Source organism: Serinus canaria, chromosome 2, assembly GCF_022539315.1.
Source record: "Serinus canaria isolate serCan28SL12 chromosome 2, serCan2020, whole genome shotgun sequence".
Taxonomy (NCBI): domain Eukaryota; kingdom Metazoa; phylum Chordata; class Aves; order Passeriformes; family Fringillidae; genus Serinus; species Serinus canaria.
Window position 1 is genome coordinate 47,825,144 of NC_066315.1, and position 14,246 is coordinate 47,839,389.

The window sequence follows — 14,246 nt, forward strand, 5'->3', positions numbered from 1 at the left end:
TGTGCCGGTCCTCAGGCTGTAAAGCCACAGCCTCTGGACTTTAGAAACAATCTTCTGCCACATAGCTAGGTAAGCTAGAGCTTGGTGTGTTTTGCCGAGTTTTTAAGTTACAAGAGAGTCCACAGGGCTTCCCACCTATAAAATCTACACACAGCTGCAATCCAGCAAGTTTTAGATCATCGGCTCCTCCTGTGAAACCAGAATAAAATACTCCCCATTCCTTCCTGCTAAGGGTAAGCCCCTGCCTTTGTTTTCTGGTGAGCAATGTCCTTGCAGTAGGAGCATTTCATAACGTGCTGCCAGCTGGCCAGTGGAACATAGCTGGGCATGTGTTTCTGGGAGGGAGGGCAGTGGGAATATGGGTATATAAGCAGCTAGCAGAACCAACAAAACACATTTTCAGAGTGATAAATGAGATGGATTCTAGCCAGTCAGAAAAATATGTGAATGCATATAAAAAATTATGGTAAGACTTCAAGAAGTTGAAGTATACTCTTAATCCCTGTGGGAGCCTGAGAAGCCCGTTCTACAAAGATTTAGAAGAGGCACTGACAGAATATCTCAAATAGACCTGACAATGATGCAAGCACCCAGTTTGGCAATCATTAAACCACCACGTTAGCTGCTCTGAGGAATGCCTTCTGAACTGTGTATTAGCTTTCAGAGAAAAGAACTCATTAACCTCCAAACTGAAGTGTAGGTGTGCCACACCACAATACCATGAGAACAACCTTCCACTCTAATTGCTCTTAGAGGGGCTATGCTACTACATGTCCTCAGATAAACCAGTGGTCACTATGAAATTGCACAGAAAAGTAATTTTTAGGACTCTTAAAGGAATTAACAGTGCAGACTTCTTAACTGGATTAATTTAACTTATCCCCATGCATCAGAGCTGCAGAGAACTCTTCTTCTTCTCTTGCCAAACTCTCTTGTGTTGTGTAACAGCATTATGAGAGTAGCTTGTTTCCAAATGATATTGAGGAAGACTAACTCTATTAGGTATGGATGTGTGCAGCACTGCTATCACAGTGCTCTGCCTTGCACAGCTCCAGGCTGGCTCAGTATGAACCAAAGCCCAGGCAGTTCCAGCTGCATGATTGTTCTGCTCCAGCAATGGGAAGAAGGGACAAGGAATGATCCATCCACTATTATGATGTGCTTAATTTTTCCTGTCTAATGTTTAGACCTCCTATTCCTGTCCATCAAAATGCCAGGACCCATCAGAGATTCTCTACATATGAAGGTGGTGTGTCTCAGAAATTATACATATATCTGGAAAGAAGTAAGGCAAGAGATGTTAGTAAATTTCTTGCTTGGTGCATGTACTGAGGTTGGAGAAGATTTACCCATAGTGTGTTAATACACCAGCCACTCCCACTGAATGTTCAGGGAAGGCAGACATTTTGCAAGACTGTTTTTCACTATGTCTTCAACACAGGTGCAAGCTGGGTGTATTGGACCTCATGTCCTCAGCCTCAGGAAGGAAGTGATCAGCAGGTTGGCATGGTAAGCGTGCTGGTGCCAGCAGAGACTAAATGGCACAAATTATTAACAGCACTTAAATCACTAAAGCATTGATACAATTTATTGGCAAGAACAAAATCCCAATTTTCATCTAAAAAAAAGAATTATTTCAGAACTTTCTGAGAGCTACAGAGAAACATCTACCATTAAATTTTCAGTGGGAACTGAAATGTCAGTTTCACACAGTAGCCTTGTCAGTCTTTGACTTTAGCTTCATGTTTTCAGATGGAGCAGCCTGCAGCCATGGACCTACTTGTGGCAGTAATGGTTGATTATTTTCTTATTACAGGGAAAGAAGTGACAGACGTCAGGATGAATGACACTGCTGCGCATCCCTGGCAGTATTCTTGGACATCCTAAGGTAGTATAGATTATGTCACCAGACCAAATCAACAACCATCTCCAAAAGCACATTCTGTAGGTGAACTTCTTGCTTTGGATTGATTTAATCTCCATGTGCCAAGAAAGAGAGGATTTGCATCAGACCCAGGTGGCTGTGCATTGAACCAATAGGCTGTGGTGACCACAAGAGATGTAGAATTTTCCAGGCTATTTATTATATTATTGAAAATCTGAGACTGGAAAAGGCAAGAGGTCCTCACAGTTTGTCTAAGAAAAACGCTAGCAGTTTAGTAATATTGATGGAAATTAGAAGTTCACAGCTGTATTTTAAAACATTTCATTTCTGTCAATATAAACTCTGCTGGAAGTAATGCAGAAGTGGTGCTAACAGTCTGATCCACCGATGATGATGAAAGCTAGCACAAGATCCCACAGCACAATAATTTCATAGGTGAAGAAATATCTTTTGCCCTGCAGCAAATCTGCAGCAGGGTGTGTGTAACACTTCTGGATTTATCTGTAATCCAGCATGCAGCTGCCTTTCTTTTAAGTACCTAATGACAACTGTTTTTTATTTAACAAGGTAACAAGCAGTGTAGACACTGGGAACCCAGCCACAGAACTATTTCTTTCTTTTGACTTGACTTGTGTTTTATTAAGTAGTTTTTCTGCAATGTCACAAAGTAAAAAAAAAGTCTTTAGCTTTGTCATGCTAAGTGGCACACAAAGTTTTATTGTGCAGAATGTTGTATGTGCATAGGCAATAGCTATGACAACATGGAGAGCGCCACAGTATGAAATTCTGAAACAATGCAATAATTAACTCAAGTCACTCCGGCATGTTTTCCAACTGCTGCTTTGTATGTTTGATACCATAATCATTTATGTTAGATGACTCAAAATGTGACACCATTAGAAGCCCTGTTGACGTAATTATTTTACAAACTTGTTTAACAGAACTGTGGTACTAGGTGGTATTGAGATATGAAAGACTCAAGTGAGATTGCTCATCAGCCCTGTCTTCCCTTTCCTCTTCACCATGCTCTGTTTTATCTGCCCACTTGTCAGCTTCTCAGAAAGCATCTTATAAGCTTTCAAATGTTTTTCTTCCTAAGCCGTAGCCTAACCACCAAGTAACATTCTCAAACTTGCCTGTGTAGTTTCTATGCTTCCAACATTTTTGTTTTAAAGAGGGGCTGTCAGGTTCTTCACCATGAGCTGAGCTGGCCTCTGAGCAGATTACATTTCATTACTCCTCACAGATGCCACAAAAACCCCACCCACAGTAGAAAAGATCCCTCATACCAATGGAGTGACCTCAAACCAATTATGTCAACTAACCCACTGGTCAGAAAGCACACTGTGAAAAAGATCACCCATGCATAACATTTAACAGAGTGTTTTTAAAAAAGATTAGAGAAGGTTAAAAAAAATCTTTTTTCCATTCAGCTGTAATGAATCACTCTGTGGTTGGTGTTATCTCTCCCTGTTTTTCACTGTTTAAACTTCCCGTTCGTCAAAAAGTCATTTACTGCTGCTGTGACCACCCAAAAGATATTTGTGTAGTTTGAGCCAGTTATCTCGAAGAGCTGGGTACTTTCAGCAGGCAGTCTAGCCCTCTCAAAAATAGGTGTTTCAGATAAATAGGAAAATTAACATCTGAACTCACCAATCTGTCATTACCACCCCTGAGAGAGTCCAGACATTTGCCTTATTCTGCCTTACTTCCGGACCCCACCCAATCTCCATCCATTCTTCACTTTAAAGAACCAAAAGGAGAGGCCACCCCTCCGACACTCCCAGATCAAATACTCAAGCTTTCTGTCCTTCACATTACAAATTATTGTAAATTGCCTAACTGGCCTAATTTCCAGTGCTTTACAATTTGCTATTCATGGCCTCATTATACATTTTTTGTATTCGTTTAGAGTTGTTTGCAGTAAGAGAGCTACAGGGGACAGTACAATCCTGGTAAATCCTGAGGCCTTTGAAAGGAGCTATGCAGAATTCATGAATTAGATTATTCACATAACACTGAAGCTGGTGAAGAGATAGAGTTTGGTCTCAAGTTCCTCAATATTGAACCCTAATCATAGCAATCAAATTGCATAGCAGGTAGAGTCAGGATGTGCTTGAAATAAGTCACTATACTTAAAAATAAAAGTAGCCAGCAAAACCAAGGAGATGAGAATCAGAGATGAGTTGTAATTTAGTTGCTTCATTGAGATGCTTTAAGAATTTATTTTTTCCCTCCCTATCTCTCCTTCTGAAGGGTAAGTTAGTCAGCTAGAAAGCTATACAGTGAATTCTCATGTCTGCATCAGTCTTTCTGTCCTTTCTCACAGAAAGGTAGTCCTCCATTCATAGCTTTACATTAGTAAGTGCTGTGTTTAGCGTAGTAATCTTCACTTTACATAATCCTCCTTTATATACTCCTGCTTTCAATTGGGAGCAAATGCTAATTTGATCATGCATAAGAAATATACATAAATGTCAATCAGATTGGCTGTCTTCCTCCTCTGCTTCTCAGTATTGTTGCAGTGGATGATGTTGAAGTGCATCAGTGCTGACACTTATCCTATTAAAGCTCTGGAAATGCACATCAGTGCTACTGTAATATTATCATTCTTTGCATTTTTCTCTTCTGGCTGAACAGGCAGCATGATTGATGACAGAAAGCCTGGTTAAGCAGAGTGCAGTTACTAATAAAATAAGCATTTGAATGAGTCACAAATAAATATTTAAAGGCAAGCCAGAATCTATAGTTAAACATGGGGTATAGATCACTTGTTTTTAAAAAAAGCAAACCCTTATTTCAGTTATAACTGAACTTTGACTCAAAAGAAAACTTCAGAAGACAAAACTACACATGCATGAATCAAAACTATCCGGCTTGAAATCCAGTGAGGCAGCATGGATTCTAGAACCTGAAAGATATAAAAGGATGATAAAAATACAATCCAAACTAAAAAGATAAAGAGCACCAGAAAGTGAGAAAAGCAAAATTTAACATACACACAGATAGCAAATAAAAGGGAGAAAGGAAGAAACATTTCCTACACAAAAAACAAAGAGACTGCCACTCTCTGGCACCTTTTTAAACAACATTTGTAAAGTTTCTTCCATGACAGAAAAAGAAGTGATGAGAAGTGTATGGGTTTACAGGGTAGGCGCACTTCATCATTTTATTCTGGCTTTATAGTTATTCTCAAAATCCCTGTCTTATCATCTGAACAATACATATATGCAGAGAGAGATTCCATCAGCAAACAGAAAAAGATAGCAATTTCCTCAAGCCTTCCTATTGAGACACCTACATTTTTACCTCTGGTGGGTTTTGTTTGAAGGGTAATTTCAAATTTGCCATAAAAGGGAGTTGCATCCACAGGTAATATCAAATTGCTGTTGCACCATTCCTCACAACCTGTGTGTTTTTGAGAGATGCCCATCTCCAGTTGCCAGAGCTGCTGCCCCTCCACTCATCCCTTCCCAGTCTCTTCCAATGCACTTAATGCCACTTGCTGGTTTTCTGCTGCCAGTACAGGTTTCCATGATGCACTCAGCTCTGGAAAAAAAGCTCAGGACATCCCACTGAGTTAAATAGATTGACAAATTGAGATCATGATAAAAGTGAATCTCCAAAAAGACAACAAAAAAAATCACCCCTCCTGCCCCCCTGCCTCTTCCCCCACAAAAAAAAAAAACAAAAAAACACCCAAAATTGCTTCAGTATAAAATCTACCAGTTCTGGAAATAGACAGATTAGCAGGAAATATCAACACCACAGTGTATTGACAACTTGCAGGCAGTCTAATTTTGTAAAATAAAATTAAGTCATGTACAATTGTTTTCTTAATTGTTATAATACAAAATTCTTACACTTGTAGGAAAATGAGAATATGACAGAGGAAAGCATCACAGAACCAAAAAGTTCAAGAGAAAGTAGCATTAGAAGGAGATTATTCCAGAGTGCATGATAATTAAATACCAAATAATAATTATTTTAACAAAATACCTGAGGTGTATCTGAAGATTCCACCTAGATTCTCAAATTAAAAAAAACTCAGTTTATTTCTCCTTTTTTCCAGTTGGTTCATATTTTGAGGGCGAAGAATTACTAAAGAAAGAATCTGCAGGAAGGGAGAAGCTCTGATAGCTTCTAGGTGTTTATGTGACATTACATGTCTGTCACTCCAGAACAGTAGGAGAAAGTAAGTGTGAAGTTTTAGTACAAACTTGCTGCCATTCTGTCAGCTGTCACTATTTCCTGTCTCCATTCCTCCACCACTCATATTTCTGTCCAGGAACCAGTTCTGTTGAGGTACTAACACAATTTACAAGCAGTTCAGTATAGATTATATCAATTTTTTAAAACTTATGAAATTATTCATAACCACAAGACTCTGGCGTTAACCACATCATATAACTGTCCTGTCTTACTGTTCTCAATTTTAAAAATTTATTAAAAAAAAAAAAAAGAGAGAGAGGGCAGGATGAACTATTCCAGTCAGAGAAAAAGCATTTCATTTTTCTAAAATATGTTATTATATTTTTGTTAGAAATTTTCAACATTCTGGACAGCATATGTAAAATTATTCTTCTCACCTTCCTCACCACAGAAATAAAACTTACAAAGACAGGGTGGCCAATGCTGGTGAAGACTCAACAGAATAAAACCTCAGATCGGCTTGAAAAGTGTTTTGAGGAGCTCAGGTCTGAATATATAGCAGAAAAATAAATTTACAATTTAAAGGAAAAAACTATCCATCAATATATTTCTAGGTGCAAAAGCTTTCTTGCTGTGGATGGTGGAACTCTGTTTGGCTCACAGACAGTTAATCAACCTGATGCTTCTAGAATTTATATACCACATTTCAGGACCAAGGAAAAGATATGTTTTCCAAGCATGTCCTTATGTGGTTTTTCATGGTGATACAGATGAATTTTGTGATGAACTTGCAGCGGTAATAAGCACCATACCCATAAAGCTGCCCTCAAAAGTCACCTTTGTGCCTGTGGTTCACCCACTAGGTGTTCCAAGCATCTCTAACAACCCTGGCAGCTATTGTGGCAACAGGTGATCAAAACATGTCTACCTTCATTCTAAGACATATCAGGCTCATTTAAGTGGTGCAGTTACTTCATCTGTTGAAAATTATGTTGAAGAAAATCTTGATTATCCAAAAATTATTGATGGATTCCACACAAAGAAAATTTGCAAGTGGACCATTTGTAATTAATGAAATGAATTGTAAAAGATTCTATTTAATTTATATAAGAAGTTCAAGATAATTACTTTTGTCATGTGGTACGCTCATAGTTTGAAATATAAAACTGAGTTTTCCAGGATGTTGTTCTTATAGGTATTTTCATATTGATGCTACATTATGAAATTCAAAATTATTTCTATATTTGGATTTATAGCATTTGTTGGAAAGTTTATCCTTTTTATTTGCAAGAGACAATGTTTTAACAGCTACTTTGAAGTATCTACATTTTACTTCCCTACTCCTTTCAAAGAACACATTTGTGAAACCAGCAGGATAAATTATTACACTAAAACAAAACAACAAAGGACAAGATGAAGGGAATGAAATACAAAACTCAAAAATCAGCAACAAGAAGGAAGAACATGCCATAACTGAAAAATGCTGAAAATTCAACAGTGATTTTCTGAATTAAGTTCAAATGTTGAAAAATAATATGGCATCCTTCCTGTGGGTTTGCATTCTGTTTGTGTACACATGCACACAAATATCACATGCAACCTTTCTCTGTATTAATAGTACTATGTTTATATTACACTACAGATTTCATAATGAATCTTCACTCAGTTTTAACCAAGGATAAGCTTCTTGCCAGGGGAAAGAATCTCCCTTTTTAAAATGTGCAATATAGGACTTGCATCATTGCATGAGACTCCAGTGTTGGATGTTTCCAGGTCCTCTTAAATTAAACTGTTGTAGAACTTTTTGGCAAGTTTAAGCAAAAGTAAGCAAAAGATGCTGCTGGTATAGCTCTCTATGCCACAAAAATTATGTTTCCTCTGTATGCAGAGCCATGTAAAAAAGTGGAGACACAAGAAAGTGGTGACTAATCACTGCAGTTCAGGGTACAGCAGGCCACTTCTTTGGCTGTAAAGTCATGAAGGTACAGGGCTAGGGCTAGCTCACCACAGTGCTCAAATAAATCACTGCACTGAACCATCAAAGCCTGGCAACCAGCCTGCCTGCACTTTTAGAAAATTATTAGGTTTGCTTCTCCCTCTTGGCAGATCTTTTGCACACTGTCCTTCTCAAGGTGCAGATCTGTACCTGCATCTCCTCCACCTGGGAGTTGTTCTTCAACACAGCACATGACAGGTGGGTATGCACTGGGCTTTCCTTTATTCCTTATTTTATGATGTCTTAGTCTGTTTACACCTCTTATGACCAAGGCTGTGGTCTGTTGTGGGTGTCAGAGTATGGCAGAGCCCTGGAAGCCCCAGATGCAAATGGAGAAGGGGCAGGCAATGAAAGTTCTTGCCTCAGGGGTAGCATGTACCCACACACTTTCCATTTGGTGCCTGCCAAAGTCAACCTCAGCTGGCAGCTGTAACCTCTTTAAAGTGCTTGCCATCAGGGTGCCAAGCATGATAGGGGGCAGAGGTCCTAGTGGGGCCCATGGCTGTTTGCCAACAGGCAAGCTCTGGTTGATGCTATTTTCTCTGCTGCTGTTGCCATAGGAGACTCTCTGTTGAGGGAGAACTGCTTCCCCCCTTCCACCTTCCCCCTTCCACCCTCCTGGCTCATACAGCACATTCCCTGCCTCTGCATACCTTGCCTCACATAAAAAGGCACCTGTGTCTAAACCTTCTCAGCATGTAGCTTCCCTCTCTTCCATGAGAAAATCTCAATTTTCCTACACTGGAGGAAGCCCCAGGCCAGATCCTATTGTTGAGCAGGATGGTCTAAGCCAGACGTCAGCACATGAGATAAAGGCCACTGGGCTGTTTTTGGAAGTTGGCATAATTCTAGTGGAGAAGAGTGACACAAAGTAAAAATCAAAGGAGAAGCTTGGAGGGTGTGTACTCGGGATGCTCTCCTCCCAACCCAGGCCTCAGATTTGAAAACCTGCTGGGGACCAACACAGCGACTTTACACATGCCAAAATACATCTGACTGAGGTTTCAACTCTGTGCTCTTCTGAGCATCACCTTTGTCATTTTCCATGTCTTGAGAAAACGGGACATGATATTCAGAGCTCCTGTGGTCCCCAAAGAGACCCAGATGGAGATAAACTCTTCTGACTCTTCTTTCAGACCCTCTTTGGCTAGAAGAAAGGCAGACATCCTCTTAGCACCAAGCCCTTCTTCAACTCAAGGTCAAAACCAGGAAGGTGTTTTATAGCATGACATTAGTATGTCCAGCAGAACCTAGAGCACAGACTGGGGGTTACTTAAGGCATTGCCAGAGCACCATGTCAAAGCAAGCGTGGCCGTATCCCCAGGAATAAACAGCAGAGTCCCTAGAGCTCTGTCAACTTTCACATTATGAGCAGATGTTTATGTAAAGTGCTGGCTGTCAGGGATAAATACTTTTCTGAGACCACTCACCACATTTACTGATTATTCTAAAAGCTTACAGGCTTACTAAGCAAGTCCAACACCAGGGAATATTCTTGAACATGGTTCAATTCAGTAGGATAAATGCAACCAGAGTTTAATGATACAGAATGGATGCTGGATGGACATTAAAAAGAAAACAAGAAAATCTGAGAACTTCCACTTGGCTTGAGTAGACATCTCTTAGTGTTTTCTCTCAATATGACTGTAACTTGCTGCTATGGCTATGTTTTACTGCCAGGTTTCCTACACACACAGAGACAAAATATTTTATATGTGGTATGGAACATTTCTGTCTAGCTAAATGGCCAAGTCACGGGGAAGCATCCAACAAAGACAAATTTCTGTAATTCAGATTCTTCCTTAGGCAGTTGTTTTTAATATAAAATATTCTCTTTGGAACAACTTTCTAAGATTAAGGTGTGTTGAACACCCATCAGTTTGCTGTAAACACTCCTGTCTAATGTGGCTCACACAGGGAAACGAAACAACTGAAGCTGAGTAATGTGGTAGGACACTGGGCCTGGAGATGAAGTTTCATACTGTAACTATTTTGGAATACAGCATTTATATTTTTATGTGAAAATTAAAAGTGAATTTGAGATCAGAAAGAAAAATTTGTCAGAAGACAAATTTTCTGACTTCATAAAATATTGGTTGAAACTCCAGGTGTGTTGATGACTGTATCGTGCTATACACCACACTTGACTTGCATTAAAAATAAACAGCTGTCACAAATTTTCTACAAGATAAAAATGCACTTCTGCTATTTGTAAGCAAAGTAAACCACGGCTTCTTTGTGTGCTTCTGATGCTGAAAATTTCAGGCAAAGTGGTGAAATTAGGAAGTGACATGCAGAAGCTACAAATTTCTGAGCTTTATCTAATGAAAGCTTATGAAGTAGTTATGAGATATATTAACTGGGCATAATTGAGAGCATTGAACAAATATAGGTGAAAACCGTGAGCAATGAGATTTTAAAACTAATTTTATCTTTTTGTTCAAAGTTGAAAGGGACAGAAGATTGATAGCTACTCCTATAAAACAAATTGACCTGTTGAGTAGATTTAAAATATGGAATGTAGAAACGTGTATAACATTATTTTATTCTTTTACAGAGGAAAGCACTGAAACTAGTATCTGAAAGACCCTTCACCTACTTTAAAAATATTACTATTTCGTAGCCTATAATAATTATTTCCATAATTGAAATAAAGATAGAACTCCTCTCATTTAAGGATCAAAAAGCTGCTGGCAACATGATAGAGGTTTTGTATATGTAGAAGAGGAGAAGGAGAAGGTGTGATGTCCTTATAATTGCATTTATATTTTTACATACTGTGTTATCAGTAATACACAGAGCCCTAGAACTAAAAAATGCATGGAAAGAGAAGAGATTATAAACTTTCAGTTCAGCAGCAGAGTGAAATTCATTGGATTTGGTCTTGAAGTCCATTAAATTTGATCAGTAAGGATAATTCACTGATATATATAGGTATTTCATATCTGTCTCTGTGTTCAAGACCCGTAGAGGGGGAACAAGTTTGTTATACCTCCAACCTCTGTGATGATCCCTAGCAGGGTGTTTGGCACTGGAGTTGTGTGCAGTAGGGATCCTTGCCACCAGGAACACCTCCTGTGCACATGAAGTGTACTCACTGCACTGCATACAGCAGGGACACAGGAAGGAAACCACGACAGCAAAGGCAAATCTGGTTTTGAGATGACTCAGAAGTGATTTCTGATCCTCTAGCACACATTGTCCTGGAAACCCTGGGAGAAACCCAAGCTTCAGCTCACAAATAGGATGAGTCATCTGGCCGCAGGCTTGCTCTGTATCATCCTCAGTAGGACCTTCATCCATAGATTAAAAATACATCACCAGCAGCATGAAAAACATAGTATTCCTGCTCACAAGTGGTTATTACACTCTGTCCCACTGACCCCCCTGTTTGACGTATGAACACTCACTACATGACCAAACCTCTGATTTTCTTTTCCCATCCACAGGAACCTATGACAGAAATGATTGTTTGTGGTTTATCCCATGCTTCTGTCATATATTAGGGAGGCACACGATATTTATCCCTCGAAATTATCCCCTTAGCAAAAAAGCTGGCCTGTGTCATGTGCAAACCTTGGCTATTGCCAGCCTGTACAGCTCTGCTACATGCAGATAAATTCTACATCCTTTAGACAAGTTGAACCAGAATAACCCCTTGGATGGGAAACTGGCACCTGAAACAAGATCCAACATTTTAGCACTGGATGTTTTTGAATGTCACACCAGTACTCACCATTTTTAACCAGCAATCTTCTAAGGACTGGGGTTTATTTTTGAAATCTCCAGTTGGCTAAATGGTGTGATGACTTAGGACATTGTATCAAGATCTATTTTCTGGCCCTTATTATTTTATTAACTGAACAGATATTCAACAATTTTTTTAGAAATTTAGTCTTTTTTACTTGCATGAATTGGATCAGAGTCTGAAAGAGTCAAGAAAGAGAATAACTCAATGTCATTTATTTCTACAGAATCTTGAATGAATGCAACTTGAAGAATTTCAACTCTTTTGACATGTTCTTTAGGCTCAGAATATTATAACAAAATCTTGTTAAGACTTAGATTTCTCAATGTGGTCTGTTCAACTGCCTCTGCCTTGTGCACTCTTTAAAAACCATCCATTATCCTACTTTTTCTTCTAAATGACCACATATTGCCAAGTACTAGGGAATTTAAATACAAACCCAAAACAAACTTACAGAAGCCAAACTGAGCTCCAACTGCTTGGTTATTTTATTCATTATGTCCATAAAAACTTACCTCAACTAGCCTCTGACAAAGTTTTTAGTAGCTCTTTTACTGTGTCTAATTTCCTCTCCTATTTTAGCAAGGAACAATACTTCACAGGCTACAAAATTTTTAACCAATACAGCTGTGCAGATACTAGCTTGTCCCATGACTGTAGAGTTACAGCTAATTCTGCTTGGACTACATCACAATTCAAGTATTCATATAACTTTCCATAATATTTTCATGTCTGGTATTCTCTGATCCCCTAAATTTTTCCTCAAGCAAATTTTGGTGCTCACCTTCATGAACCAGGATGAGTATTATCTATTTTTTCTGTCCTGCTGAAAATTATTATGATGAATATTGTCAAGCTTGTCACATATTTCAGTCACATTTTTCACATGTAGAGATTTTCTCTGCAGATGAAGTTCTCCCTATCAAAACAGGAATATGCAAGAAAATTTTACAAGTTGAAGATCCCTAAAATAAAGAGAGGTCTGAGTTCAGTTGAGCCATCTTAACTCTTCGGGAGGTTCTTAAACTGGGGCTCTGGACGCCTTTAGGTGTGGCAAAATAGAAACCACTGCTGTATCTTTGCCAGTCACCTTTGGTTAAAAATACTTATGTGAGCTCCAATCCACCTTTGTTACTTGATATCATGGGTTTTGCTTTTCAATATACAGGAAGATTTTTTTTCCCATTTTCTTACACTTTCTAGATTCCATTGTAAAGACCAGTCTTCTCTATCTCTCTTTGAGTAGAAGGCTGACCTGTACACATAAATATAGTGGAAAACTGTTTGTGAATCTGGCAAAACAGTGCATTTGATACTAGAGAGCAAACTACTAGTCTGTTTTCAGGTTGCTTAGGTATGATGCAAATCAGAGTTACCAGTTTCTTGAGCTGTTGGAAACCACTCATTAGGTCTCAATAAACTCTTGTGTTCATGGGTTTGCACATACTACATCTACAAAGGATTTTCCCAATGTTACACTCTAATATTCTATAAATCAGCATCTAAGGTGCCAAATGTGTTTCATACACTCAAAAGATGAATCAATATACAGACAAAAAATGAATACATAAAAATATTAATACTCAAAACACCGAACTAAAAACTTTAACAAAGGCTGTAATTAAAGATAAATAAAAGTATCATGTGTACATCCACAACTATTAGCCATGCTGTTATGTTGACACTGTTATTCACATAATTTTGAGATTCCTTGAGTCAGGTAAAATAAAAAAAATCCCTGATTTTTCTTGCTCTAGGGAATCAAGTCCCAGAGGTAATAGCCATATTACTTGGGAGGATTAATTCCTATTTTTCTAAAGACATTTTAATCACTACATTATCTCAGTTCCTTTTCATCTGTTCATTTTATATATATTTCACATTAACATTCTAGAACCTCTCTTGTGGTACAAACTGCAAAAGTTTATGTATTAGGAACTTCCTTCAGGGCAACTATTCATGTTGTCTGCAGGGCAAATTAGGGGAATGTACCTACCACTGACAAAGCTGGGTCATTCCCGAAAAACAAGCTGTCAAATCCTTTGTGTCCGTCATCACTTTTGGGCAAAAAACTAATTGCTCCACAAACCTCTACCCCTGGAACTTGTGGTTGTCTTGGACTGCTGCTCAGAAACCAACTGCCTGGTTTTGGAGTCACCTGGTCTCTCACCCTGAGAGCTCACAAGCTGGTGTGTCACAGTAACTCCTTACAGAAAATTGTTCATTTATTTGTCTTATGTTCTTTCTTTGTTAACCAAAACAGTCCTTCTGCACAGAACCATTTGACAGAGATCTGCACTTGCAGCAAATCACATTCTTCAGTTTGCACTTTCTAAGCTATAAATGCTATTTTTGATTTCAAGAAATTAAATTGTCCACCATTTCACATACCTCCTTTCTGTTTTAGAGGAAAAGACAAGAAATCAGAAAGCTGTTCCATTGCTATCAGATCCATGGTCTACTTA